At 37.8% G+C, this 24,876-nt stretch overlaps 1 pseudogene; it reads left to right on the top strand.

Moving 5' to 3' along the window:
- The first annotated feature begins 4,096 nt into the window (after positions 1-4,096).
- LOC122028385 lies at positions 4,097-4,272 on the top strand (annotated as a pseudogene).
- Positions 4,273-24,876: the final 20,604 nt, after the last annotated feature.

Genomic DNA, 24,876 nt, shown 5'->3' with positions numbered 1-24,876 from the left:
GCTTTTGGAGATCCTATTTTTTAAAAAAAAGATTATGTCAAGATGTTCTCTCTTCCACGAGGATGGTTGACTAGTCCCATCTTGGATCCAAATTCATGGTTTATCGTCGAATTGTTGGTCACAGAAAGTACTGAGTATGATTGATTTAAAGGTAGGAAAACTTTTATACACAGATAACTTGACAAGATCAAAGGATCAGCTGGAGTATGCTCGTCTCTTGGTGGAGGTTCTGATCATCAGGGATAGGGGTTTATGAGGTACCAATCACGTTGCCTACTGGAGTGCAGATTGATGTCAAAATTATTTATGAAATGGTGTCTAAATATTATGAGGTTTGTAAGAAGATTGGTCATCGTAAAAAAACTTGCACTGGAGGTGCCCAAACTGATCCAAATGCTCCCCCAACCTAGGAGTCTGAGGTCTCAATCAGCAGATGGTCATAGAAGGAGAACAAGAATCGAAGTCATGCGAGACAACAATATCAACATTCACACAATGTAGAGGCTACGGATGTGCAGAATGACATGACAATTGTGGTGGTGCACAATCCTACTTCTGTAGTGGTAGAACCTCCTCTAGATTGTGATGGAGAAAGTCAGAGGGCAGCGGAGACGCCTCCACAATAAGTACCACAAAAAGAAGCGCTGATTGATTAGGGGTTGTCCACTATTCCGGAGGTCATAGATAGCTCAGGTGCTTAGACATCATCATCAGCATCATCCAAGTCTTCAACGTCATCTTCTTTAGCCATATCAGTAACCTTAGACTCTATTTCTTCTTCTTCTTTCACCGAATATGTGAGTAATGGAGAGGTGGACATAAAAATGAATGGAGGTCCTACAACCTTACAAAGTCATAGACAATTATGGGTTTGAACAACCCAACTAGGATGTGTCAAATGAAGGTAGCCACGTGGAACATTAGGACTTTCATAAGTCCCTAAAACATGGAGGGTGCAACACCTCCTCGAGCAAAAGGATATTCAGGTGATGACATTATTGGAGACGAAGCTAGTGGGGAATTCTCTTGCACAACTATGTAACGATTGGTTTCAGGTATGGGGCATGTTCATCATTTTAATATGTCTAACCATGGTCGTATATTGCTCCTTTAGAATTTATAGAGGGTTGATATAGAGGTTATCATGACAACTAAACAATTCATCTATTGTCGTGTTCGGTAGGGATGACAATTTCACTCGAATCCGATGGATAATCCGACATCCGACCCAAATGGAGGAGGATATGGAGGGAATTTTTATACCCGATTATAATAAATGGGTATTCGAGTATGGGTATTTCGGGTATGGGTATGGAGACGGATGTGGTAAAATCCTACCCATACCCTACCCGATACCCGATATATTTATTTATTTATTTATAAGCCTCATTTTTTATTGGGAAAGAAAAAACTTTAGCCCATTTTTCGTCTTAGAAAAAAAACTTAGTTTGTCTCTTTATCCTGTTATCAACACGCATCTCATCTTCTTTTCCACGAGAAATGTTCACCCAATCGAAGGAGCGTGAGACGAGGAAGAGTTGGCAATTACATTAAAATATTATTTTTAAATAAGAATGGTAGGGAATAATAGGATGATGGGTAGGATATGGATACCCGAAACTCCGACGGGTATGGGGATGGGTATGAAAGTTAAATATCCGTATGAGGATGGGTATGGGTATAGATATAATAAATGGGGATGGGTACGGAGGATATGAAATCCTACTCAAATCCTACCCATTGTCATCCCTAGTGTTTGGTGTCGGATGACGTTTGTTTATAGGCTTAATTCCATTATTGCTCAAAGGTCATTATGGGGGGCACTTACGGAGCTTGGTGGGATTATCTCTGAACCGTGGATAATTATGGGGGATTTCAATTCTATTATATCAACTCAGGACAGACATAGGGTCACCAAACACTAACTATGAAATGAGGGATCTTCAAATTTTTACCCAAGTATACGATTGTGGAATACGGTACGGTGTTTAAAGTTAGTGGGTCCAACGGTACGGTGTCCTATAAATTGGATAGAGCTATGGTGAATTATTTTTGGTTGATGATAGATTTTAATACTTGTGTGGAGTTCACGGCGCCCAGAAGTTTATTAGATCACTCATGTGGTATAGTGCATACTCTACCAAAGGATCATACACTCAATCGGTCGTTCAAGTTTCTTAATATGTGGTCATTGCATAAGGACTTTAAGAAAGTGGTGGAGGAGTCCTGGGTGGCACCAGTTATGGGGAATGCTAATGCTCAATTTATGCTAATGAAGATAATTATGGTGTTTGAAGGATAGGTTGAGAGAGTTGAACAAAGAGCAATTTGGTCACATTTCTGAAAAAGCAAGAAGGACAAAATTTGAGTTAGAAGAATTGCAACATGGTATTCTAGCAGGATGAGTCATCCCTTCATATTATAAAGAAATAAGGAAGAAGACAACGCTTTTAGCGAAGGCACAGAAGTAATTCTATCAACAAAGGGCTAAGCATGTCTATCCGAGGAGTGTGAATAAGTGTACCAAATTTTTCTATGAAGTGATGAAGAGGAATAACAAGAGGAATGTCATCATTATGCTCACTAAATGTAATGAAGACTAAACAACAAGCATGGGTGAAGTGGCGGATGAGTTTGTGGACTATTTTCATGATTTATTTAGACAAACGGTGGCATGTACCCCTATGGACAACAATGACTTCACTGATGGAGGCTAATGGGTATCTAAGTTAGAGACTTGATCCAGCCAGTGGGGGTGGAGGAACTCAAAGGAGCACTACACGACATAGGGCATGATAAGGTGTCGAGCTCAAATGGTTTTGGGGCGAAGTTCTTTATCTTTACTTGGGATAGTATTGGTCTAGATTTTATTACTATTGCCCAAGAGTTCTTTCAAGAAGGGTGATTGGTTAAATAGTGGAATTATTCTTTAATCTCCCTAGTGCCAAAAATGGATTATGCTCCTGAAGTTGCGAATTATAGACTCTTCTCTTGTTGTAACGTGTTCTAAAAGATGATTGCTAAAGCATTGGCCAGACGTCTATCATTGATGTTGGGATATTTATTGGACCCCGCCCAAGTGGCTTTTGTTCAAGGGTAGACTATTTTAGGAATAATGTTAATCTCACCCAGGAGTTACTATGAAAATATGCAAGGAAAAGAATCTCACCGAAGTATATGCTTAAGGTGGACTTTCAGAAGGTGTTTGATATAGTTGATTGAGAGTTTCTAATAATGCCCCTTGTTGGTTTTTGGATTTCTCAAATAATATTATGGATGAATTAGAGATTGCATTACCACGACTTCTTACTCCGTATATCTAAATGGACCATGGTTCATTTATCCAGAAGTATTTATTTATCCCACATCCTCAAACTCTTTGATCTTGCTCCATCCTAACATATAATAATGTCAAATCATTAAAAGTAATGAGTAAAAATGACTATGGTTACAAGAAATTATAACATGTGATACCAAATTTATCAGGAAACAACATTTATTCAATCATAAATAATATATAAATCAATATAAAATAATTACTAAAATAAGTAAAATTTGTACATAAGCAATAAAAAATGAATTAGATCGAAGCCCAAGACAACTCTAAATAAGATCCAACTAATTCTGGGATGACCGATTTGACCCCATAAAATTTTTTCACCAATCGCTAAGATAAATCGAGAAGCGCTCACACCAGACGGTTCATCAGTCCAACGTTCTTATCTCAATTATCCATTAAGAAAAATGTATTCATTAATTCATCAAAGATCTTTAGATGCTTAGGAAACTAAGAAAGAACTCTGCTACTATACCATTATTATGGAGCGATATGATTTTAAATATTTTACTATTTAATTAAGAATCTGGACTTTTTAATAATTAATTTTGATGAAATCTAAAATTAAATTATGTTAATGTCCTTTTTTCTTTTCACAATTATAAAAATAATTTTAAGACTTATCAATAATTTTTCTGGTTATTTTTTAATAAAAAATATACATTGTCATGGTTCTCTTTAGTCTCACATCTTAGAATTTATAACACCGCGAGCGGAGAAGCTTTTATAAATACATTGACCCCAGCGACGTTAGAATGCATACATTTCTTGGTATTTTGGCTAAGATTAAGTGTAGTTTCTGTTCTTATCAGTTTAATATCTAATATAAAAAATTAATTTTTTTTACCAGGTAGAATCCATTATAGTAACTTACTGTCGGAGTTTTCGAGCGTCGCCCTTGTGTTGTATTACTACATGTGTCTTATACACCTATACCAAGTCCAATTTATGGGTCTGGGACACTAATTTATATGTATTACACATGTAACGTATGTAAGTGATTACTAGTATTAGTCAGTCAGTCAGCTCTCGATGGGTGTCCATTTTCTAAAGTCAGAAGCTCCAACTTCTCTCTAGGATTTTCAGACATCTTCCACATGGTGAGGTGAGTGACTCCTAGGCTTTTTCTCTGGTGACTTTGGAAGGGTCTTCCCTAGTTTAATTTTCCTCTTGGCGGTTGTTGTTCGCTCATGGTGGACGGTCTCTCTCCGGTGATTCTTGGGTGGATTCAGAGGGTGTCCAGAGATATCTCATTAGCTATATCGGAGTGTTTTTCTTCAGCATAGGGGTGTCTTCTCACTGGTGATACCGTTCATCTATTTAGTACACCTGTTCCTCCCCTCCCCTTCTTCTTCGTGTTTTTCTCGGTTTCCTCTCCTTGGTTTTCTTTGTCTTCCCCTTTCTCTCCCTATTTTGGTGCTCAAAAGAAGGTTCTTGGCTGGTCAAATTCCCGTTGCAACGTGTTCTGTTGAAGATTTTTCGACGAACTGCATCTCCGGCCAACCTATTGTAGAAAAGGAAATTTATCAACAATTTAATCGGCTTTAATGGTCAGTAATTGCACCGGATTCTAGCATTAATTGAAGTGGTGCAGTTTTTGGAAAGCTAGTTGGCAAATTTGAATTGGTACTTGGCTGGAAGGGACCACACACACGTTTGTGTTGGAAGTTCACATTCAGCAATTCTGAATTGGTGCTCGGCATTTCTTAATTTTGTGGGCATTCAATTGAAGACTCCTTGATTTAACCACGTGGGCTCCTATACCTAATGGGGAAAAGAAAAAAGGGCTCAAGTATTCATCTTTGAGTCAAACCAAGGATTCATTTGAAGAATACAAATTTGGCCAAATGCAAGATGCGGTAAAATTGGCAGCAATTGACTTTAATGAAGCCTATGGTGGGGAATAGTGCGACGATGTGGATCTAGATGATGGTGTCACTCCTCACGTTGATGATACATATGAAGGCAGTGGCACCACTAAAGGAAGGAGAAACCGTGCTGGAGGTAGTACAATAAAGGGAGAAAGCTAATCCATTGGAAGCCAATGACGCTGCACGAGTTGCTAACCATCCTACCCAACACAAAAGAAGACATGGGCAAGCTTCTTCAAGAACAACCAGAAGCCAACTTCAGGCATGTCTTTGGAATAATATGAAGCTAAAGGCGAGAGACTATCTTTTGATTTTGATGATATTGATGACATCAAAGATACCTTCGGTTTTTGTCCTGTAGGCTATTTCATGGGCCAACATCCATGAAGAAATAGAGTCTATGCCATAGTCAATCAATGGAAGGTTCACTACAAATTTTTCATGTACAAAAATGGGTGGGTGGTCTATCGTTTTGATACAAAAGAGAACTGAGATGGAGTATTACAAGGAGGGCCCTATGTTGCTTTTGGAGTTCCCATTTTTTCTTAAAATTATGCCAAGGTATTGTCTCTTCCATGAGGATGGTCGACTAGTCCCATCTTGGATCCAAATCCATGCTTTACCACCAAATTGTTGGTCACAGAAAGTATTGAGTATGATTTGTTCGGAGGTTGGGAAACCTTTATACACGGACAACTTGACAAGATCAAGGGAGCGGCTGGAGTATGCTCATTGATAACCATAATTTTACTACATTATTTTGATTCATAATGTATATCTTTAATGGTCTTTTCATAGCTTAAACTCATGTTTATTCTACATTTCATAAATTGCATGTGATCTTAAACCTAATTGCAAATTAGCCTGTTTTCATGGTATTTGATGCTAATATTTATTTATTATTTTGTAGGCATCAAAATGGTCATGGACCCGATCAGATCAGACCACATTTGGGCTCAAATCTAGGGCTAAATGAGGCGATCAAGCTTTGGATCGATTCGGACAGTCCATTGAAGATTGAAGAGATATAAGTCATCTGACAAGAATCTAGTCCATCCGACCTAATGAGGAGCAGATCTGAGCCATTGATGAAGGTTTGAAACTTTTGATGTAGATCTGAGTTCATCCAGCCATTGATCAATCCCAGAAATGCTCTGACCGCCCGATCAGATTTGAAAAGGGTATAAAGGCTTTGAGAAGCTACAGTGCATTTTTGAGCTCGGCGATTCTCGCGACAAACACACTATTCATCCTTCTTCTTCGTGTCCGCCGCAGTCTCCCATTCCATATCCAGAGCCAAGATTCAAGCTCCCTCGTCGTCGGGGAGCAATCTACGATCCGGCCACCAGCAAATCAAGGGGCAGAGCAGCGATTTGTGGGCGTTCCCCGATCGTTGTCTTGCTGTCCGCGAGCTTCATCCCGACTAAGATTTGTGGGTGTTCCCCGATCTGAGCTGCTGCCATGCTCACTGGAGGATTTGAGGGCGTTCCCTGGTTCTTCAGAGTGCCATCCATCTTCATTTGCACCTCGCGTCTCCGGATTCAGCAAGATGTGCTCTGTTCTTCGGCGGTTGGTGATTTCAGGTGAATCCGAGCTAAGTAGGGCGTTCTCTGTAGCTTTGGACTTCTCCTGAATGTGTTAGGGATTCAGTGGTTAGCCGGTGATTGCCGGAAGGACGTTCCCAGAGGCAGATTTGTGTTTTGACAGAGAGGAGCAATTGGAGCTCGGGTTTGGTTGTGGAATGCCATTTAGGTTTAGTTTTCTTTGATTTTGTCTTTGATGTTGTCTTTGAATTGTGCTTGAATTTGCTTAGATCTTCATATCTAATACTTCCTTTTATAGTTTCAATTTCATTTTAGTTTTTACAATCCCAATATTGTTGCATACACTTAATAGTTTGCAATCTATGTTCACTTTGGATTTATAGTTTAGTTACTGCTAACTTGTTAGTTCGATATTTAGGTTTATAAATTCCTTGCTTAATACAATCAATCTTGTGACTGTTATCTCGCTTGAATTTTAAATGCCTACTTGAGTTTTCGATTGTTATCTCTATTAAGCATTATGTTGTTTGAGATTGATTGTTTAAGTTGACTGCAATTTTGAATTGAGTGTTGTTTCTGTTCAATATTATTGTGTTTGAGCTTTTGAGATTGATTGTTGATTGTAATTGAGAATAGAAGATGTAGTGATTGAGTTTAGGTTGGAACTTGATTGTGATGGTGATAAAATGTTAGGCTCGGTTCTTGAAATTGTGATGAGATTTTGAATGTAATGGTTACTGTATTATGAATTGAAGAGATAGGGATTAAATCATTTGGATCAATGATGCATTAGAGGTATAATTCAATGTAAGAATTTAATTTGAATCGAATCTAGAGTATTCACACAACTCACTAGTTAACCTTGGAAAAATACGACTTGGGACTCCTTACTACACGGGTTATTTTAGTTTATGTGAGTTTCAATCTTTATCAATTTGGGGTGCCTTGTGACATGCAGAAAGGTTGACACCACTCGTCTTTTAGTGGAGGTTTAGATCATTAAGGATAGAGTTTATGAGGTACCAATCACATTACCTACTGGAGTGTAGATTGATCTCAAAATTATTTATGAAATGGTGCCCAAATATTTTGTAAGAAGTTTGGTAATCAGAAAGAAGATTGTGGTGGTGCATCACAATCAAATATAAATGTGCCTCACGCAGGAAGGTCAAGGTCCAAGTCAGCGGGTCACTAGGGGAGAAGGAGATCGAGATCGAGATCGAGATATAGAAGTCAGGCAAGGTAAACCAATCAACAACCATTAAATGTGGAGGATCTGATGGCACAGAATGGATTAGCAATTGTGGTGATCCATAGTCCTACGATTGTGGCAGTTGAACCTCCCCTAGATCATGAAGAGGTGGGTGTGCAACTGTTAGAGTGTATACTGAAAGCCTAAGCTTTTGTAAACATTTATTTTGAATAAAGAATCACATTTGGTCAAATTGTCTGCATTTAGTTGTAGTTGTTCAATTAATTTATATTGTAGATAACATAGTATGTGGTGCCACATACAGAAGATGATGTTATCAGTATCTTATAAATTATAAATAGTAGCTCACGACCAAGATGGAAAGGAACAAACCATTGGAAGGTCATAGTGTAATTAGGTATTAGTTTATCTTAACTATATAATTACACTAGTACACTTAGAGTGTATTGAATAGGACCATCAGAGGTCGTTTTCTTTTATACTGACTTTATAAAGGAACAAAGATCTCAGTTATTATGGAAGTGTGTGCTCTTAATCCTAATATAATAACAAACACATATATTTGATATTTATTTCTTTAATTTATCAATGGGTGAGATTTAGTTCGATAAATCAATAAGCCCGATAAGTTGGGAAATGATATCACTTATAGTGTGTGTTGTTGATTATAGAAGGAAACTGTGTCCTAGTAATATAGGTTGATAATGTCCCCAAGAAGAGCTCATAAGGGTTGTCATGTTAAACCCTGCAGGTGGACTTAGTCCAACATGACGATAAGGTTGAGTGGTACTATTCTTGGATTAAGATATTAATTAAATGAGTTGTCAGTAACTCACTTAATTAGTGGACATTTGACATCTTAAACACAGGGAGACTAACACACTCATAATAAGAAGGAGCCCAAAAATATAATTTGGGATTGGTGCGGTAGTTCAATAATAGTTTTCTAGTGGAATGAATTATTATTGATAAAATTAAGTTGTGTGTTCGGGGCGAACACGGGGTGCTTAATTTTATCGGGAGACCAAAATCAATTCCTCCTCTCGGTCCCTATCGTAGCCTCTTATTTATAGAGTACTATACCCACCTATACACACCTTCATACCCATGATAAAGGGGTCGGCCAAGCTAGCTTGTGGATCAAGCTAGGGCCGGCCAAGCCTTGATTCATGGGTGGCCGGCCCTAGCTTGAACCCAAGCTTAGGTGGCCGGCCCCCATTAAATTAAAAGGAATTTTAATTTTAAATATTTATTATGTGAAAGATATAATTTATTGGAGAGATTAAAAATTAAAATATCTCTTTTAAAAGGATCTACAAAAGATTAAAGAAAGAGATTAGATCTCTTTCCTTATTTGTAGATTGGAAAGATATTTTATTTTTCTTCTTTATAAATTATTCACATGTAGAATAATTAAAATTATAGAAATGTCTTTTTATCAACCATGAAGGGATTTTAAAAGGAAATTTTATTTTTTTAAATTTCCGAAGACAAATAAGGAATTTTAATTGTTGATTGAAATTGATTTGTTTGGTCTTGTTGATGTGGCCGGCCAAGACATGGAGTTTTAAGAAATTTTGTTTAATTTTTCTTAATTAATTCATGTCAAGGAAAGTTAAGGAAATTTTATTGTAATTAAATTTCCTTATTTACCAAAGCTAAGGAATATAAAAGAGGGGGTTGGGGTGCCTTCATGAGAAACAACCTCTATTATTCTCTCCCTCTTTTCCTTGGTGTTGTGGCCGGCCATCATCTCTTCCTCTCTTCCTCTTTGTGGTGGCGGAAACTCTTCCTTGCTTGGAGCTTTTGTGGTGGCCGGATACTACTTGGAGAAGAAGAAGAAGAAGGATAGAAAGCTTGTATCCCTTGGAGCTTAGTTGGTGGAAAAAGTTCTTCATCCTTGGATTTTGGTGCTTGGCCGAAACTTGAAGGAAGAAGAAGAAGGTGCTAGGTGGTCCTCATCTTGGAAGATCGTTGCCCACACAACGTCCGAGGTTAGAAGAGGAATACGGTAGAAGATCTAGAGGTCTTTCTAAAAGGTATAACTAGTATTTTTCCTTTCCGCATCATACTAGTTATTTTTGGAAATAATACCAAATACAAGAGGCATGCGATTCTAGTATTTCGAATTTGTTTTCGATATTGTGTTCTTTATTTTATTTCTTTTCCTTGTGATTTGATTGTTCTTTTCGGTTGACCTAAAGTTATTTTAGGAAATTAAATATTAGCTTTCCTTAAAAGGCTTTGTCTAGTCGGTGGTGGTTGCTCCCATATCCAAGAAGGCCATGTGCCTTGCCACGTCAGTACTGGAAGCCAATTTTAGAAATTAATATTTAATGGAATTAATAACCTAGGTGATTTGGATCGAACGTGTTAAGTGTTAGAGTGTATACTAAAAGCCTAGCTTTTGGTATAAACATTTATCTAGAAATAAGAATCACATTGGTCAAATGTTTACATTTATGATAAATGTAGTTGTTCAATTAATTTATATTATAGATAACATGGTGTGTGGTGTCACACACAGAAGATCATGTTATCAGTACCTTATAAATTATAAACAGTAGCTCACGACCAAGATGGAAAGGAACAAACCATTGGAAGGTCGTAGTGTAATTAGGTATTAGTTTATCTTAACTATATAATTACACTAGTACACTTAGAGTGTATTGAGTAGGACCATTAGAGGTCGTTTCTTTTATACTGACTTTATAAAGGAACAAAGACCTCAGTTATTATGGAAGTGTGTGCTCTTAATTCTAATATAATAACAAGCACATATATTTGATATTTATTTCTTTAATTTATCAATGGGTGAGATTTAGTTCGATAAATCAATAAGTCCGATAAGTTGGGAAATGATATCACTTATAGTGTGTGTTGTTGATTATAGAAGGAAACTGTGTCCTAGTAATCTAGGTTGAGAATGTCCCCAAGAGGAGCTCATAAGGATTGTCATGTTAAACCCTGTAGGTGGACTTAGTCCGACATGACGATAAGGTTAAGTGGTACTACTCTTGGACTAAGATATTAATTAAATGAGTTGTCAGTAACTCACTTAATTAGTGGACATTCGACATCTTAAACACAGGGAGACTAACACACTCATAATAAGAAGGAGCTCAAAAATGTAATTTGGGATTGGTGTGGTAGTTCAATAATAGTTCTCTAGTGGAATGAATTATTATTGATAAAATTAAGTTGTGTGTTCGGGGCGAACACGGGATGCTTAATTTTATCGGGAGACCAAAATCAATTCCTCCTCTCGGTCCCTATCGTAACCTCTTGTATATAAAGATTTATACCCACCACATACCCACCTTCTTACCCATCCAATGGGGCCGGCCAAGCTAGCTTGGAACCCAAGCTAGGGCCGGCCAAGACCAATGGGATGAGTCATGTAGGTGGCCGGCCAAAGCATGGGTCCCAAGCTTAGGTGGCCGGCCACTAGAATATTAAAAAAGATTTTTATTAAAATTATTTCTTATGTGGATATCATGATTTTAAAAGAGAGTTTAAAAATTAAAAATTTCCTTTTATAGCTTTCTACAAAAGATTAAGAGAAGAGATTAATCTCTTTCCTTATTTGTAGTTTAAAAGGATGGTTTTAATTTTTGGTAAAAACTTTCCTTATTTGTAAATCATCTACATGTTTAAAAGAAAGTTTAAAATTTGAAAGCTTTCCTTATTTGCTGATTCAAGGAGGATTTTAAATTTTAAGAAAAACTTTCCTTTTTAACCATGTTCATGATTTAAAAGAAAATTTAAAAATTAAATATTCTCTTTTATAAGTTTCTACAAGAGATTAAGAAAAGATTTGATATCTTTCCTTATTTGTAGATTAAAAAAGATTTTAATTTTTAAGAGATAACTTTATTTTTATCCACATGTTTAAAAGAAAGATTTTAATTTATTAAATTTCATTTTTATAAACCAATCATGAAGGGATTAAATTATTGGTGAAATTTTATAAATTTTCGGAAACAAATTAGGAAGTTCTAATTCTTGTTTTAATTAAAACTTTCCTTGATTTGGGGCTTGAGGTGGCCGGCCATTGTATTTGAAAAAGAAAATTATTTTTAATTAAAAAATTTTTCCTTTTCAATGGAAAAAGAATTAAGGAAATTTTTATTAAATTTTCCTTATTTGCCAAGACCAAGGATTATAAAAGAGGGGGTAGAGAAGGCTTCATAATTAATGATCTCTATTCTTTTCTTTCCTCTCCTCTTTGGTTTTGGTGGCCGGCCCTATTACTCTCCTCTCCTCTTGTTGGCCGAAACTTATCTCTTGGTGGAGCTTTTGTTTGTGGCCGGATCAAGGAAGGAGAAGAAGGAGAGAAAGCAAGCCTCGTTTCTAGTATCCCTTGGAGCATGGTGGTGGTGGCCGAACCTCTTCATCCTAGAAGAAGTTTTGATGGCCGAAACTTGCAAGGAAGAAGAAGGTGCTTGGTGGTTCTCATCTCGGAAGATCGTTGCTCACACAACGTTCGAGGTTAGAAGAGGAATACGGTAGAAGATCAAGAGGTTTTTCTAAAAGGTATAACTAGTAATTTTTTCTTTCCGCATCATACTAGTTATTTTTGGAAATAATACTAAATACAAGAGGCATACGATTCTAGTGTTTCGAATTTGTTTTCGATATAGTGTTCTTTTGTTTTTCTTTTCCTTGTGATTTGATTGTTCCTTTTGGTTGACCTAAAGTTATTTTAGAAAATTAAATATTAGCTTTCCATAAAAGGTTTTGTTTAGTCGGTGGTGGTTGTTCCCATATCCAAGAAGGCCATGTGCCTCGCAACGTCAGTACTGGGAACCAATTATGGAAATTAATATTTAATGGAATTAATAACTTAGGTGATTTGGATCAAATGTGTTAAATTCCGCAGGAGATCCAAGTCTAAACCTAAAAGAACAAATAGATTAAGTTTTGGATCAAACGTGTTAAGTTCCGCAGGCGATCCAAAATTTAATTTAAAAGAACACATGGTAGCTAGGAAAAGGTTCAGACTTTTGTACAAAATTTTTGTACAGTGGAACCTAAAAGAACAAATAGATTAAACTTTGGATCAAACGTGTTAAGTTCCGCAGGCGATCCAAGTTTAATTTAAAAGAACACATGGTAGCTAGGAAAAGGTTCATACCTTTGTACAAAATTTTTATACAGTGGAACCATTAGGTTTTCCGAGTAGCAACCAACAGCAACATGTACATCATGAAGAGGCACCGAACACAGAAAGACAAGGAACAATAGAGGGAAGGACAAGGAAGTGATTGGAAGTACCGCGACCCTACAAAATGGATGACAACTACGGGTCCGAGCAGTCCGATTGGGACGTGTCAAATGAAGGTAGCCGCATGGAACACTAGGGGCTTTCACAAGTCCCTAAAACATGGGGGCGTGCACCACCTCCTCAAACAAAAAGATATTCAAGTGATGACATTATTGGAGATGAAATTGGATGGCAATTTTCTTGGTCCTATTATGCATACGTGATTTTCAAGTATGAAGCATGTTTATAATTTTGATATGTTTCATCATGGTCGTATACTACTTCTTTGGGACTTCCACAGAGTTGATATGGATGTGCTCTCGATAATCGAATAATTCATTCATTGTTGGCAGAATGTTATGCGAGATCCAAATCCATGTGTATCATTTTGTAGACTTATGTAGGAATTGAAAAGGTTAACCTCTATTTTGGTGGTCTTCTGGAGGCAAAAGCATGAATGGAACAGATTATGAGGATGGTGCAGATAGTGCGGTGAATGGAGCAATCCACATTACAATTTAACGTTGATTTCATCGACAAATGGAGCAGTCCGTGTTGCTGTTCAATTTGATATTGATTTCATGTTGTTGCTTGAGCAGATTTTACGTTCGTGGCATAAGCGAGGCTTGAGTTGATTTGATGTGTTGGTGGCACATGCATGGCTTGGGCAACTTTTAACGTGGGTGGAACATGCAGATTGGTTTGATGGATTTATGTTACATGTCATTGCATTGGTCTTTTGGGTTTGTACGTGAGTCAACAAAAGTCATGGACTTGTCAATGTTTGACACCTCATGTCTAGAGGATGCTAGCTTATGTTCTAGCATATTATGTGTGCTTTTGATTGTATGTTTGAGATTGTAAAGGGTTGAACATTTTATAATACATTTACCTATTTATGTGATTACTGGTATTATCGGGAAAGGGCTCTTAGTCAGTCATGCCTATCCCTTCCAGTCTAGAGAGAGAAACTCTCCTTTCTCTCTAGAATTTATAGAGTGAGGGTGGTCGGAAGTTCGTAAGGGTGCTAGACTCCTTCTCCGGTGGACTTGGGTGACTCTTTCTTCTCTATTAGCATCTCAAGGAGTGCTTTTTTGGTGGAGGTCGCCCTCCCATGGTGGATGGCCTCTCTTTGGTGGTTCTTGGGTGGAGTTGGAAGTCATTGAGAGGATATCCTACGGGCTATATCGAAATGTTATTTTTTGACATAAGGGTTGTCTTCTCACTGATGATATCGTTCATCTTTTCGATAAATCTCTTTCTCTTCTCTCTCTTTCCTTTTTCCCTCAATTTTCTCCTCGACTTTTCTTCATCTTCTACTTCCTCTTCTGTCCTGATTCTCAAAAGGAGGGATTTTGATCGGTCAAACATCTACTACCACACACATTGACAGAAGTCACGTCGGAGAAGAAAGCCTGTGATTTTCGGCCAACACATTGCATGGAAGGAAACTTTTGAAATAATATTCATTATTAATGGGCATTAATTCCAAAGGATATTGGCTTTAATTGGAGTGTTTCTTAATTGGAAGTCTTATGTTGCTTTTCTGATTTGATAATTAGCAGTAACCACTTGTTTTGTTTACACGGTGATTTCAAATTGATAGTTGCACGTTACTTCTTCATTTGAATTGGGTTGTCATTTCCAATTATTGAATTACCACATAGACATCAAAATGGGGAAAAAGAGAAGGGATTAAAATATTCTCCTTTAAGTTAAACAAAGGAATCATTTGGAGAATGCAAATTTGGTAAAATGGAAGATGTGGTGGCTAACTTGATGGCAAATGTGTTTAATGAAGGATGTATGAAAGACATTTGTGATGGAGTGGTTTCGGTTGATGAGATGGCCTTTCAAGTTGCTGCTATGGTTGAAGATGTGGCTAGTGGTTTAGTAGCACATGACTTGGCTCCGAAGGCATCTGAGCCTCCTCGCTAAGGTGTAGCTACTATTAATGTTGCTTCCTCACTGAATGTGGATGACACCATGTCAGAAGTAGTACAACTGAGGGAGAAAGCTAATCCATTGAACGTCAATGACGATGCAGGAGTTGATACCAATCCTACCCAATTAATTCAAAAGAAGTATTGGGCAAAGCTTATTCAAGAACAACTGAAAGTCAACACCAGCCATGTCTTTGGAACAATACAAAGTTAAAGGCAAGAGACTATCTTTCAATTTTTTATGATATTGGTGACATTGAAGACACTATGTGGTTTTGTCTTGTTGGTTGTTTCATGGGCCAACATCCTGGAAGAAATGGAGTCTTTACAATAATCAATCAACAGAAGCTTCCCTACAAATTCTTCATGCACAAAAGTAGGTGGATGGTCTACCGTTTTGATACGAAAAATGATTGAGATAGAGTCTTACAAGGAGGGCCTTATTTTGCTTTTGGGGATCCTATTTTTTTTGAAGATTATGCCAAGATGTTCTCTCTTCCATGAGGGTGGCTGACTAGTCCGATCTTGGATCCAAATTCATGGGTTACCGCCGAATTGTTGGTTATAGAAGTATTGAGTATGATTAGTTCGAAGGTAGAAAAACTCTTATACACGAATAACTTGACAAGATCAAAGGATCGGTTGGAGTATGCTCGTCTCTTGATGGAGGTTCCGATCATCGGGGATAGGGTTTATGAGGTACCAATCATGTTGCCTACTGGCGTGTAGATCGATCTCAGAATTATTTATGAAATAGTGTTTGAATATTGTGAGGTTTGTAAGAAGATTGACCATCGTAAAGAAATTTGCAGTGGAGGTGCCCAAACTGATCTAAATGCTCCCCAACCTAGGAGTCTGAGGTCTCAATCAACAGATGGTCGTAGAAGGAGAACAAGAATCGAAGTTGTACGGGACAACAACATCAACATTCGTATAATGTAGAGGCTATGGATGCATAGAATGACATGACAATTGGTGCACAGTCCTACTTCTGTAGCGGTAGAACCTCCTCTAGATTGTGATGGAGAAAGTCAGAGGGCAGTGCAGGTGCCGCCACAATAAGTACCACAAGAAGAAGCATCTATTGATGAGGGGTTGTCCACTATTCCGGAGGTCACAGATAGCTCAGGTGCTTATACGTCATCATCAGCGCCATCCAAGTCTTCGACGCCAGCTTCTTTAGCCATATCAGTAATATTAGGCTCTATTTCTTCTTCCTCCTTGGCCAAATATATGAGTAATGGAGAGGTGGGCATAAAAATGAATGAAGGTCCTACGACCTTACAAAGTGATAAACAATTATGGGTTTGAATAGCCTAACCAAGATGTGTCAAATGAAGATAGCCACGTGGAACATTAGGACTTTCATAAGTCCCTAAAACATAGAGGATACAACACCTCCTTAAGCAAAAGAATATTCAGGTGATGACATTATTGGAGACGAAGCTAGTGGGGAATTCTCTTAACACAACTATGCAACGATTGGTTTAGGTATGTAGCATGTTCATAATTTTGATATGTATAACCGTGGTTATATATTCCTCCTTTAGAATTTATAGAGGGTTGATATGGAGGTTATCATGACAACTGAACAATTTATTTATTGTCGTGTTCGATATCAGGTAACATTTGTTTATAGGCTTAATTTCATTGTTGCTCAAAGGTCATTTGGGAGGCACTTATGGAGCTTGGTGGGATTATCTCTAAACCATGGATGATTATGAGAGATTTCAATTCTATTATATCAACTCAGGACAGACATGGAGTCTATAATCACTAACTATGAAATGTGAGATCTTTAAATTTTTACTCAACTATATGATTGTGAAATGCAGTACAGTATTTAAAGTTAGCAGGTCCAACGGTACGGTGTCCTGTAAATTGGATAGAGCTATGGTGAATTATTTTTGGTTGATGATAGATTTTGATACTTGTGTGGAGTTCATGGCACCCGGAAGCTTATCAGATCATTCATGTGGTATAGTATATACTCTACCAAAGGATCATACACTCAATCGGTCGTTCAAGTTTCTTAATTTGTGCTCATTGCATAAAGACTTCAAGAAAGTGGTGGAGGAGTCCTAGGTGGCGCCGATTATAGGGAATACTAATGCTCAATTTATGCTAATGGAGAAACTATGGTATTTGAAGGATAGGTTGAGAGAGTTGAACAAAGAGCAATTTGGTAACATTTCTAGAAAAGCAAGAAGGACAAAATTTGAGTTGGAAGAATTGCAACATGGTATTCTAGTGGGATGAACCATCCGTTTAGATTATGAAGAAATAAGGAAGAAGACAACACTTCTAGTGAAGGCAGAGAAGCAATTCTATCAACAAAAGGCTAAGCATATTTATCTGAGGAGTGTGGATAAGTGTACCAAATTTTTCCATGATGTGATGAATAGGAATAACAAGAGGAATGCTAGTATTATGCTCACTAAACGTAATGAGGACTAAACAACAAGCATGAGTGAAGTGGCGGATGAGTTTGTGGACTATTTTCATGATTTATTTAGGCAAATGGTGACGTATACCCCTATGGACAACAATGACTCCACTGATGGAGGCTAATGAGTATCCAAGTTAGAGACTTGATCAAGCCAGCAGGGTGGAGGAACTCAAAGGAGCACTACACGACATAGGACTTGATAAGGCGCCGAGCTCTAATGGTTTTTGGGCAAAGTTCCTTACCTCTACTTGAGACATTATTGATCTGGATTTTATTGCTGTTGCCCAAGAGTTCTTTCAAGAAGGGTGATTGCTTAAATAGTGCAATCATTCTTTAATCTCCTTAGTGCCAAAAATGGATCATGCTCCTGGAGTTGCGGATTATAGACCTATCACTTGTTGTAACGTGTTATACAAGGTGATTGCTAAAGTGTTGGCCAGACGTTTATCATTGGTATTAGAATATTTATTGGACCCCGCCCAAGTGGCATTTATAGCTTCTTTAGCGGGCATCGCAGATTAAGGTAAGGTAACCCCTTATGACCCTTACTCTTTGGTTTATATATTGAATCTTGTTAAGAATATTGCAAGTGGCCTCTTTAAAGCCCTCTTTTCTCTTCCATCCCATGTGCAAATAGGTTGGTATCATACACTTTACATACGCCGACTACTTGATGATGTTGGTTCGAGCGGATGAGTCCTCCATCAAGGTGTTAGCAGTCTGTTTAGAGTGTTTTGGTGAGGAGTCCGGTTGAAAGAAAATCCACGAGAATCACACATATATATGGCAGGGATTGATGATAATATGAAGGCTCAGTTGATTCGGATTATTGGATTCCAAGAGGATAAGTTTCCCTTTCGATATTTCGACATTCCACTTGTGACAAAGAAGTTGAGAATACCTAACTATGGGCCTTTGCTTGATGCCATTACGAGAAGGATAGGTGTTTGGCTAAAGCGCTCCTTATCCTATGCCGGCCTATTAGAGTTGGTAAGATCGATGCTTAAAGGAATAGAGTGTTATTAGGTCACTATGCTTCCTATTCCTAGTGGAGTTATTAAGAAGATAAAGGCTATGTGTAGGACATTTGTGTGATCTTTGAAGCTTCCCCTAATATCATGAACTACGATTTGCTTTTCTAAAGAAGACGGTGGATATGGACTTCGAGATCTTCATGTATAGGGTTGTAAATGAACAAAGCGTTCGTGAACAAGCTTGGTGTTCGGCTTGGTAAGAGCTTGTTTATGTTCGTTCAATATACATAAGATTAATTAAACAAACAAGCTTGAACAGCTCGTTAAGCTAAACAAACAAGTTTGAACACATATGTGTTCAGCTCGTTAACGTTCGTGAACAACGTTCATGAACCATATTCATTAATAAAGCTCTTTTCAATATGCTAAATAAACAATAAAATAAAATAAAATAAAATAAATAAATAAATTTAAATTATCAAGCTCAATATCCAATCAAACAACTAAAACTTTCAAACAATCAAACAAGCTTGAATTGAGAGCTTGATAACATCTAAATGAACTAAGCTCGAACCAAGCTCAAGCCAAGCTTGAATTGAGAGCTTGATAACATCTAAACGAACCAAGCTCAAGCCAAGCTTCAAACAAGCTCAAGCTCATAAAAAATAAACCAAGTCAAGCTTGAACACTCATTTCAAAAGCTTGATTCATTTTAAGCTCGGCTCGGCTTGATTATCTTATCAAACAAGCTTGAACACCCCAAACCTCGGCTCGGCTTGGCTTGTTTACAGCCCTATTCATGTATGGAATGAAACCTTGCTAAGCAAAATGTTATGGGAGATTCAATCAAAGAAGAACTCAGTATGGGTGACATGTATTCACCAATACTACATCAAAGGTGTGAATTTTTGGCAATGGGAGGTAAGACCTTCGGACTCACCTCTCATTGAAACATTTGTGGATATTTGATACAAAATTCAAAGGGGTTCATAAGGTATTGGGGAGGCAAACATGAAGATAATTGAATGATTTGTGTGTGAAAAGAAAGGGGTTGTTAACGCTTATGACTTCTTCAAACCAAGGGGCCAGCAATAACTTGGACCTCCGTGGTATGGAGACCAAAGACTATGCCAAAGCACTAATTCATTGTGTGGCTACTAGCGCATGAGAAGTTACAAACGACGGATAGATTGCCATATGAAGAGAACAAAACTTGTATGTTTTGCCAATATCAAGATGAGTCGAATGGTCACTTGTTCTTTGAGTGCCCTATCACATGTGTTCTTTGGAACAAGGTGAAAAGATAGTTAGAGATAATTCATGAAGTTAACTCGGTGGCAGAACCATTTCACATTCTTAGCCAACATTACAAAGGTGCAAGTCGGTGAATGAAGGTCCGACATCTTGGAGTTTCTAGTATGATCTATGTTCTATGAGAAGCCCGCAACAAGTGTCATTATGAGAAAATGTTGCCTGATGTTGACAAGATGCTACGCAAGATTCAAATACATGTATATCATTTTATGAACTTGTGCATATCGTAGTGGTTGTAGTGTGCGATGTGATATGTTGTATACACGGACGACTTGTTTTCGTGGAGCTTGGGCAAGCCGTTGGTTTTGGTGGTGCTTGTGTCGTCCGTTGATTTTGGTGTAGCTTGTACAGTCCATGGTGCTTGCTTATTGTACTGTGCATGTGTGAATTGCTTAGTAACGTGTAGGTGTAAGATTGTGTGCATTGTGCTATTTGCATATCACACTGTGGGTGTAAGTACGTGATTGGTCCACGTAGAAGGTGTGCATTGTGTTGCTTGCTTACCACTATATGATGTAAGCTTGTGATTGGTACATGTATACTTGTGATTGTCATGGTCGAGTCCAGATCCTTTGCGCCCGCCTCCCGTGCGCCCTATGCGCCCGTCGCTACACGACAAAAAACGCACGCGCTAAGCACGTGCGTTTCTCCGCTCCAGTAATTCCCCCGAAATGAAACCCAGCTCTAGCGCCAAAACAAAAACCCTAAGCTCATCTCCTCATCTCCTCTTCTCCTCTCCCCTTCGAAGGTGGTCCTCTTCGCCCGCGACTCCACCTACAACTCTTCCTGTCGATGCCTGAATCGACTCTCCCCGCCGATTCTTCTCTTCCACAACCGACGTGACGCAGAGCCCCTCTTCCCTTCTCCAGCCGACGCCATCCCTCCTCCTCTGCGCCTACGACTGGAGGTAACACCTACACCCCTGTGGAGAAGAATTGGCCTCCTCTTGCCAACGAGGACCTCGTGAGCCCTAGCTCCCCGCCGATTCTTCTGTTTTGTGGTTTGTAACTGTTTCAATTGAGGGAACCACTTGTGACTCTCTCTGGAGTGCTCGTTCCACTTGCATAGGTGATTTTTTCGCATCACTGAATGTCCACCTGCCCCATTTGCAATCCTGCATGCACACCACATCACTAAATGAAACCAATACCTATATAACTCACTAGCTCGACACAATACCCCTAATTCTTTTTCCTCGCATCTACACTTACAGTTGATTTCACAGCCACCATTCTTGTTGTTGGTGGCTAGCTTCTTTCCAAACTCCCTGCAACTACAATCGCTGGTTATAGTTGTGCCGACGATGATTAGGATATACACACCATGCACTATATTTAGTAACACTAAGTGGATGCTAACCCCATGATAACAATGCTAACCCTTCGCTTCATTTTTTAAATCCTAAAGCATCTTTGTAAATCAAAAAAAATTTCAATGCTGCATGCACACCATTCTTGTTTTGTGCTCTTTTTAACATTCCTCGCATTTTGATTAGGATATACACACCACTTAGTCTTTAAAAGAAAGCGCAAGAGTAAGACACTTCTATAGACCTAGATAGGCTTATAGTGTAAGAGTAAGAAAAATAGTAACTGATCTGATAAATGTTTTGTCCGTGAAATCTAAGTACATGTGCCACTATCAAAATTCACATACCAAAATGAGTACTATAAAAAATTTCAAGTGATAAAACAAACAAGCTCTTAGTCTAGTGAGGGAGAGGTAAATAGAAAAAGTGGATGCTAACCCCATGATAACAATGCTAATCCCATGATAATACTGAATAGTTTCTTTTCTTTGAATGTGGATGCTTGATTTGCACTTACTAATTCCAGTATTTCTGTAGTTCAAGAGATGCAAAAATATTTCAAGAGATGTTATTTCTCTGATTTATACAGTAATGCAAAAATCGCTTATTTTCTATTTTGAATTGATTTATCATACATTCTATGTACATTAAAAAATATTTGAATCTAAGTAATTCTCGTTTGCTTAATAGGTTGGTATTTCATGTCATTATCAAGTTACAGCTCCATCGACAATACGAGATTTGAACATGTATCATGCAGAGTTTGCGGACGAAGGACATTGGTATGTGTTTCTAGAACGAGCAAAAATCCCGGAAGGAGGTATTATGGATGTGCGCAACATGGCTGGCAAAAGTGGGTCGTAGCCGATACTTTGTCTGATGAAGATAGCAGTGAAAGATGTCGTGGAAGGTTAGGAAGTGAACACATTGCTTCTCGTGGACATATTCTAGGAAATTGGAATGTACCATCAGTGGTCTGGATATTAGTTATAGTGAATTTGACTCTTTTGGCTGTATACCTTATTACTCTGTTAGTTCGGTCTTGTTAATTAGTGTTGAGTAATGTTGTTGTTGTTGTAATATGACAAATTAAATGTGTTGTAAGAACCAGCTGAAGGCTAATTGGTTTATTAGTTTAGATGGTTATTTAGTGTTGACTAATTAGTGTTGTAAGAACCTTCTTTATTTGTTGAACTGTCAATTGCTTTTAGTAATTTAATCTGAGTATGCTGTGAGAACTGAGAATTGACATTCTTATTTTAGGACTAATTGGCAATTGCTTTTAGTAGCTTATTCTTTATTGCAGCACTCTGATTTTGGTGTTGATCTGGGCTTGCCCAGTGTCATGACTTGTGCTAATTATCTAAAGCTCCCCCAGTACCCATCTAAGGTACATTCGTTTTATCTTTGATCCATATACTTGAATATTCATAACTCTAGATTGCTACAAGAGATTGTTCATACCTTAGTTGAATTAGAAAAATTACAATTTGTAGGGATATTTGAAAATACGAGTTCTTTTGCAAAGGAAGTCATCTCAGGCACACGATTAGTTGTGCATAGTTCAGTCTTAGTTAGGCGTATAGGTTTTAGCAAAGGAATTGTAAATGAATTATTAGCCCCAATAAGTCATGTTCATTTCCTACAGAGCAAGCACAGGAATTGTAAACGAGTAGTTAAGCTCAATTACTCATTTATTCCTAAAGTGCAAGCACAGGAAGGACCTACCAAACTCACTAAAAAGTCAAATATCTTGTATTCATTTGTTGTTCTTTGTAAAGTAGATTTAATATTCTAGTATGAAAACACACTTTTGATAGAAAAATGTCAATCTCTGAAGCTTCATCAATCAATAGTTGTAGCTCAGCAGTTGACCGCACGTGTGATATAAAAATATGTTCATCTAACAGATATTGACCAAATCTCGAGGGTTTATATTTCTTGCTAAAAAAAATAGTCCATATAATCTTTCTGAACAACCTCCTATGATTCGTGAACAAAAAATTACAGGCAGAGATCAGTTCTATAGGAGCTGGAAACTCTCCAGGAATTAGGGAACAGCACACGATGGAACATCAGCTCGAGTTACGATATCCAGATGCTATAGTCAATTAGCTAATCACACAACACTTTCCTTTCAGGATTAAACAAAGGCACAATTATGAAATATTTACATGGTCTATACTTATAGTTCCTATGGTAAAATTAGATGCCCAAACTACACACTTGCAGCAGCAACAACAGCCACAGCAATTACTAAAAGCTTTTGCTCTAGACATCTAATCCGTAGCGTCCATCCCATTAGCTACTTTCTACCCAGTTAACACAATTAAACAAGGCAGCTGTTCCACCATAGCATGCATTTGTTGAGTCAACGCCTTCAACATCAGTATTACCATATTCCTGCATTTTTCAAGTTTAGGATAAGAAGTAAATGACCTTTGTAAGGAAACCGGAATAATTTGCACTTGACTGACTTTATATAACATGAAATAGAGAAATGCTATGGCACGTGGTTCCAAGAAACATAAAGAATAACTTGTCATTGATTGACTATATTTAACATGAAAAAAAAATAGGCCCTTGGTTCCAAACTGTGGTCATCAAAATAATCTAATTCTCTTAAAAGATGTGTACTCTACAAACACAACACATGTTAAGAAGTGAACTATAAAATTAATGCATATCAAACGTTACATAGTTTCAGAGGTTATGCGTATTAATCTCTGAAAAAGTATAATTAGGTAGTATCCATCATAGCACGACAAATGAAAGAAGAAAATACACCTACAAATTAGCTACACCATGGAATCTTGATCGATTCTTCTATTTCTGAGCTATTTAGTTACCTCCAAAACTAATATAGGTCAAACGACCAAAAAAAGAAAAAGAAAACTCTTAGGTAGTATATAATGACTCCTTTGTAGACTACCTAAGGCATTAAACAGACATTCCAACAACATTCCATCCTTAACTTCAATATGAAAGCCCTTACATCTTTCCCTTTTTATCTTGTGAGAACAGTACATAATAGGTGGTTTGTTACCTCATAGAGATCACATCTTCCACTTCAGTGCAGAAGGCCATACAGTCTTGGCCAAGCCCAATAGTATACAGGTGGTTATCGTTAGATTGTAGGTGCAGAGCTAAACTATTTTATTTTTTAATTATTTTCCCTTAAATTCCTGATAAAATTGTCTACTGTCAAATAGCTAGGAAGGTGCATAACAGAAGAGGTACCATGTTTTTCCTATTTGTTCAAGAGGTACCATGTTTTTCCTTTTGATGCTCGTGATGTCCGCCTGTATCCAGAATATGCCCACATGTAAACATCATGTCACCTATAAACTTGATATGTGAATATTGGTAATAAAAAATGAGACTCACCGTGGTGTGGAGCTGATGTACCAGGATACTCAAAGAGTGGATATCCAGAAGGTGGATAACCAGCTGGTGGATAACCAGCTGGGGGATATCCCGAAGGTGGATAACCAACTGGAGGATATCCGAAAGGTGGATATCCAGATGCGGGATATCCTGACGGTGGATATCCAGTAGGTGGATGTCTTTGAGGAAAAAATCTGGCAGGCGGTATCCAACAGGTGGTATCCAGTAGGTGGATATCTTCACTGCAAAAGGGGGGGGAATATAATTAT

Source organism: Zingiber officinale, chromosome 10A (genome assembly GCF_018446385.1).
Source record: "Zingiber officinale cultivar Zhangliang chromosome 10A, Zo_v1.1, whole genome shotgun sequence".
NCBI lineage: Eukaryota > Viridiplantae > Streptophyta > Magnoliopsida > Zingiberales > Zingiberaceae > Zingiber > Zingiber officinale.
The sequence above is the reverse complement of the archived record's forward strand: the minus strand, read 5'-3'. Positions and strand labels throughout refer to the sequence as shown.